Source organism: Limulus polyphemus, unplaced genomic scaffold (genome assembly GCF_000517525.1).
Source record: "Limulus polyphemus unplaced genomic scaffold, Limulus_polyphemus-2.1.2 Scaffold4, whole genome shotgun sequence".
In the NCBI taxonomy this organism is placed as follows: domain Eukaryota; kingdom Metazoa; phylum Arthropoda; class Merostomata; order Xiphosura; family Limulidae; genus Limulus; species Limulus polyphemus.
In genome coordinates this window covers 481062-487775 of record NW_013665614.1, presented here as the reverse complement: position 1 = coordinate 487775, position 6714 = coordinate 481062, and positions in this window count along the sequence as shown.

Here is a 6714-nt window from a genome sequence, read left to right as displayed (position 1 = left end):
AAATTCAAAACAAACAAACAAAATTACCTAACAGCAATAATAATTTTGATATCTAAAGGAAAGCGAATGTAAAAACAACATCTCTTTACCTTGAATAATATTTTACAGTAACTTTCTGGAAAACGAACAGACTAATAAAACCAAGAAATATAAACTAAAATGTGGAACGGATAAAATATGCCTTAGTAAGGTCATATTTTATCTGTAAAAATGGGGCCCATACAGCGGTAGGGATACACTGCCTATCAGATTTAATTTCTATTCCAAAGTATCACGAGTGGAATAAAAAGGAATATATATATATATATATATATATCAATCCGCAATTATTTTCATCTGAGACTTGCTAATTGAGGTTAATATGAGAAATGGCGTATTTCTCCCTACCTTTCTGTGGGTACAAATATTTTTCTTATAAGGTACAATTTACCGTACCCACAGCTTAGTTTGCAAAAGTTTGAGTAAAACGATTTTGAATATGTAAATCATCGAGTCGCGGTGGAACGAAATATATAAGACCTATATTATGACAATGTTTGGTGTTTCGCAGATAGTATGATGCCACCGAAAACTGGTCGCTTGGAAAGAGGATTTAACAGCTATTTTAGCCACAAAATATACATATATTCACATCACAGCAACGTGTTCAGTTCGGGGATTTATAATTTCCAAGACAAGAATATCAGTTGTACTTAATGAATAACTCCTGATCAAAGTAATCTATCTACAAAGATTATAAATGAAAATGTATACCCATACAAAAATGTAATTGGAAAACAAAGAATATAGATCAACTTGAGGCACCAGGACCATCCAGAAAAAGAGACCTGCAACAATTCGTGACCCTGCCATGGTAAGCAAAGTGCGGCGTTTTGTAACAGGTGAGAATCTACAAACACAAAGGTCGGTAGCAAAAGCCGTCGACTTTCTCAGGCAACATGCGCAACATAATTAAGAACATCTCCGTTGAAAAAGCGACACGAAGCATTTGTACAGAAGCTGCTTCCACGACATATCCAGGAAAGGAAGACCAAGTGGAAAAATGGCAGTGCCATTTGTTATAAACCAATGGGGGAACAAAAGTCGATAAGCCATATACGGCGTGTCGTAAAACGTTTTTGAAGGGATTCGTGATCACCTCTGGATACTGCGCTAGGGACAAGCTAAGGATCAGGAGAGTGGATACAAAGATCACGACGAACACTGCTAACTGTTAGACCAATGTTGTGTATCCTTTAAACCGCACAAAAATACCGCCTTTGTATGGAAACGAGGCCAATAGGATATGGGCTTCCAGTCATATCTCCCGTTCAACCATCGCACACCTTACGTAGCCGGAGAATGTGTAACGTGTATTCAAGCTATTCTATACACACACACACCAATCAAGCCTCCAGACGTAACGTTTATGTATTTCTATGCGATCGGACTGTTGAAACTGGTGCTGGGATACCATCGTATAAGTGAAAATGGTGCAATATTATATAATAAACAAATGTTAAACTATGTATGAAGGCTGATGTTTGGCATTAATGAGTTATCGAAACCTTTTAGGGAAGAGTTTTGGCCTTACGACGGAGCTTTTTGCAATGAAAACTACGCTACACGGCTGTTGTCAAGACGTACAGTCGCAAGATAGACCACGACCGGACGTGGCGACATGGACTATAACGACACGGTAAGGCTCCAAAGTAGTTTTTGTATAACTTACTCAACCCTCTGTAATTATATGTATGCATGGCTTCTCTTATTATTATAATCATTATAATTAGCAAGCTAAAAAAAATGTTTTTATGTTACTTAACGTGGAGGAAACATTATTATAATCCAATCTGACTGCTGTTTTCGTTTTAGTAATCAGAATAAAATATGTTTCATATAAGAATTAATTTCCTATTTAAAACTCCTAAGTTATCTATTGTGTTTCCTAATTAAGTGAAATAGCACTTGATACACAATCAGTTTTTTGCTTTGTATTTATATATTTATCAGTAATGATGTTAAACTAAAGGAACTTTCTGTAAAAAGTTAGTTACCTTCTTCATCTTTATAAATGACATAATGATTAGATGGTAGTATTGCTGTTATGCGTTTTAGTGCATAGCTACACAAAGACTGCGTGTAATCGAACCCCGGATTTTAGCGTTGTAAGTCATGTGAACCTACTGCTGATCCACCGGGAGACTTAGAATGTGTGTGAGATAGTTGTTAATTTTTAAGCGCAAAACTACAAATATTTTCAACTTATAAGGACTAAATTTTCAGCTAATGGCGAAATGAGGCTAAAATCTTCCAACATGTGATTTATATAAAATGCTTGGCCTTATCAATTTCTAGTGATGTTAATGTTGCACACTAGTGCTAAGATTGAATAACAAATGGAGAAGCATTAATCTATGCACATCATGTCTTCACTCCGACTTCTTTCACGTTGTAAAAGTATTTACGAATGTATAAACAGATCAGCTAAAATGAAAGAATCACATAGTTTTAAATGTTTTTATTTATAGCCAGCTTCTTCACAATAACATTTTACTGTGACTTAGAAATTTTATTTGCTTGTAGGAACGCAGGTATTTCGTGAAAACACTTTTACGGGAATTCCCTGAAAGCGCATCCCAAATTAGGCATTGATTTACATTAGAGCACGTAAATAAGTAGGCCTACTATTTACTGTTCATAATATGGTTAAATAAATTAAACTTGCATCATAGCGGCAATGACCATTAAACTGAATAAGTGCACGATAGTAGTTCAAGCATTAAATCTGCATTATAGCAGTCCTGTAAATGTGGGCCATAGGCCCTCGGGTTCGCTAGTAAGAAGATAATTTAACCTTCTAAACACAAAGAGTCACTTTGCAAGACGTATAACAGAACTTTCTCAAACTTTAGATTAGCCTAGAAAACTGGCATACACGTGTTTGTAAACAGAGAGGTTTTTCCTATTGAACATTGCAAGGTGAGTTACACACACAAACTTGTTTACGGATTATATAATGTCGGTCTTATCTTATTCAAGAATCTATAAAAATACTGTATGATTAAAAAATATATATTTATTTTATTTTAAAAATAACATAAGTGTTTATAGTTGTTTTCCTTTGAAAATACGGCAAGGTCTACAGTAACGTTTTTGGATGTATATATCTTACAAAATAGAACAAAAAAAGTATTTTGATATCTTTCACATTCCTTCACAAATGCCTAATGCTATTTCTATGCGATATACAGGTGTAAACGGGTACCTACGGTGGCATTGCTCTTTTGATTTCAATATTTTTTATTTTCAAAATGCTTCTAAAATTGATTTATTTTCTATAATAGCCTGCAGAATTCAGAACTCGTTTCTTTTTCTTACATAAAGAGTAATGATTTGTGTTTAGGATTTGTATCTTATAATGCAGTAAGTCATATAAATATATATAAACAACATATAAAAACACTTTTCAATTTCAAAGTTTAATTTCCTACTTTCACCAGCGCTTATTGTTTAACTTTGTTTTCATATAAAAACCATTATCTAATCAAAGAAATGTCATTGGTTTCGTCAGTTGACTAGTGGGAACTTCTGTATTTCCTAAGACAAACCTTCAGCTTTTCTCTTAGTATTGGAGAACTTAAATTTCTTCTTTTTTTTCTCTCAGTGTTCATTCAGTTAGCTTGGTAATTGTTCAGATACCTAGATAAAGAAGAAGAAATGTTTATCTAAAATAAACGCTAAAGAACAGCCTTAAAATTGTGAAGACGATGCTAGTGGATATTTCAATGAAATAAAATGAATAGTGACACGAGTCACTTATTTAAATATATTCATGTTTGAAATGTGTTTATTTCCCAACTACTTAGAAATACATATATAACCCTGCCAAGAAAAATTAAAACTATTAACACTTGAAAATGTTTCGTTTACCCACGCACGTAAGAGACAATATGAATAAGAGCAAAGGTAATAATAATAATAACATGGTTGTATTTTAATAATATCGTTAAGTTAGAAGAAGTAACACAAACTTGCATTTAACATTCAGTATTCTGATCAATAACGTCATTCCAATCCTTGTGTGCGAGGTTAGTTCATAAAGACATATCCAGGTTTCTTGGGTAAGAATCATTTTCATAAAAGTCTCAACAGATTACAAGAGGCAAGTTCTCAAGACCAGGTTTTAGAAATCACGTGTTAGGAAATAAAAATAAAAAGGATCATGGTCTGTGTCATAAACATGTATCCACCAAAATAAAGGTATAGCTCCTTTATAAACGCATGTATAAAAAAAAATATATACCATGCTCTTTAAAACCATGATACTTGAGATCTTGGTTCTGGATCAGACATAGTCTAAATACAAGCTCAATTTCGTAAATAAGCTTAAAAGGAAAACTACCATAACAGAAACCTTTCTTCCAAGGTTGGGGATGAGGATTGTGAGCTCAGAGAAATACCTCTAATTTAGCAATAAAACTTATAAATTGCTTATGTGTATCTAGTAATATATTTGTTTCCTTCTGATAAGTCTAGCTGGAACTCCCTCAAATTGTAAACCACATTTTCGCAAGTATTTATAAGATAAAGCTGGTTAGCTTTTTTTTCGAAAAACATAACATTAAAGCTTAGAATCTGTTTTACACGATGGATAGTTGACAACTGTATTTAGAAAGTTATGCAAGAAAACGAAAACGCTTTACTGTATAGTGAAGGATATCAACATTTTTGTTTGTTTGTTTTTAATTTCGCGCAAAGCTACACGAGGGCTATTTGCGCCAGGCCGTCCCTAATTTAGCAGTGTAAGACTAGAGGGAAGGCAGCTAGTCATCACCATCCACCGCCAACTCTTGGGCTACTCTTTTACCAACGAATAGTGTAATTGACTATAACGCCCCCACGGCTGAAAGAGTGAGCATGTTTGGTGGGACGGGGATTCGAACCCGCGACCCTCAGATTGCGAATCAAGCGCCCTAACCACCTAGTCATGCTGGGCCCATATCAACGGACTTCCACCATAGTCTATCGGCACGTTAATTAAATAATTGAATATTCGGTTACATGTACTGAATTCTGATCACTATAACCCTAAACGTTGAAAAATGCGGGCGTTTCTTGATATGACTATCATTTAGTTATCAGAATTATGATATAAATAGTGTACATAATATAAATTCAGGATTTATGTATTTTGTTCCATTTGCTTCTACACCACTTTATGACTTTCACTCTTAGTTCTGTTAGAACTTTTTCGTTCGATCATTTATACACTTCAACGTTTCACTGCTTTATATTTTTTATAAAAAGAGGCATTATCTATTAATTCCGCTAAATAGTACCGCTAGGTAGCGCTGCAAAAACTCTGAAAGAAGCAGCATACAAAATTTCAAGAGTATTTACCTCTGGTGATATTGCCCGAGAGTAATATCTTTTTTATTGTTATTAAATTACCTTAGATTATGACCATAGTAATATTATCTGGTAATTAAAATTTGAACGGTACCTTTATACGATGCATAGAATAAACGCCCAGGATAGAGACCTTAGTGCATAGGAGTAGGAAACAATATGTGTATGGGGAGGGGTCAATAATTTGTTGTTTGTTTTTAGCGCAATGTTACTCAATTAGATATATACGCTTTACCTACCCCAGGAAAGCGAACCACCAAATTTCAGAGTTGTAAGTCCACGAACTTACTGCAGGTCCACCATGGTAGATGAGAGGGAGGACAAAGAAATGAATCAAGTTTGTCAGAAGTGTGCTTGCCTTGAGGCATGCCGAAAATAGGGCAGTTTGAGGGCATGTTCCCGTGTAGAATTTTTATAATTATATTAACAGTTTTTGTCTATTTTGATACAGTAGGGGCCAAGATACGAAGATTAGGAGAAAAATAGCTAAATTAATGTAAAAATAAACAGTTTGTGACCAATTTCCGTAAACTTTTATTTTTTAACTTTATCTCACCTTTTAGACTCTGACTTCAGCTAGCAAACTGATTTTAGACTTTTTATCTATTTATATTACATCATTATTTTGAACTTTAAACTTAATAAAATTTGTTCGTTTGTAATTAAGCACAAAGATACACAGTGGGCTATCTGTGCTCTGTCCACCACGGGTATTGAAACCCGGTTTCTAGCGTTGTGAGTCCGCTGTGCCACTGAGGGGCTCGTAAATCTATAAAAGTTTTGAAGTGTGTGCTAGCCTCTAGCTACTCTGTATGGAGATGATGATGTGACGGATTTATTATTTATTTTAATATCGATGTTTGTTTAAATTAAATCTATATTTAGAAATGTACATAACGTATATTGTTAGATATGTGTTGCGAAACTTCTGCCTATTCTCTAAAACTGTAGAAGATTCTCGAGTGTAGGAATCAACAATATATGTGTGTACGTAAACGCTAGTGTAGCTTTGTATTGTTATGTAATCTGAATTTTCGAGAAACTCTCCACACGCCTATAAATATAACTAACGCGACGCGTCTAAAAACAGTATCTAATATTGGTTTGCTATAGTTGGTATTCTATAAACCTCAGAAGCTATAATTGTGATTAACGCTTATTAATCTGAAAACTTTAGATACTTGACTAGGAACATTTATAAATTTCGAACACAAAAAAAACCATTTAACTTTAGTGGATTCACATCGGACATTAGTACGTTTACAAAAACATTATATAACTTCAGCGGTAAAAAACTCAAGCTCGACCGGTAATCGGCGTGTG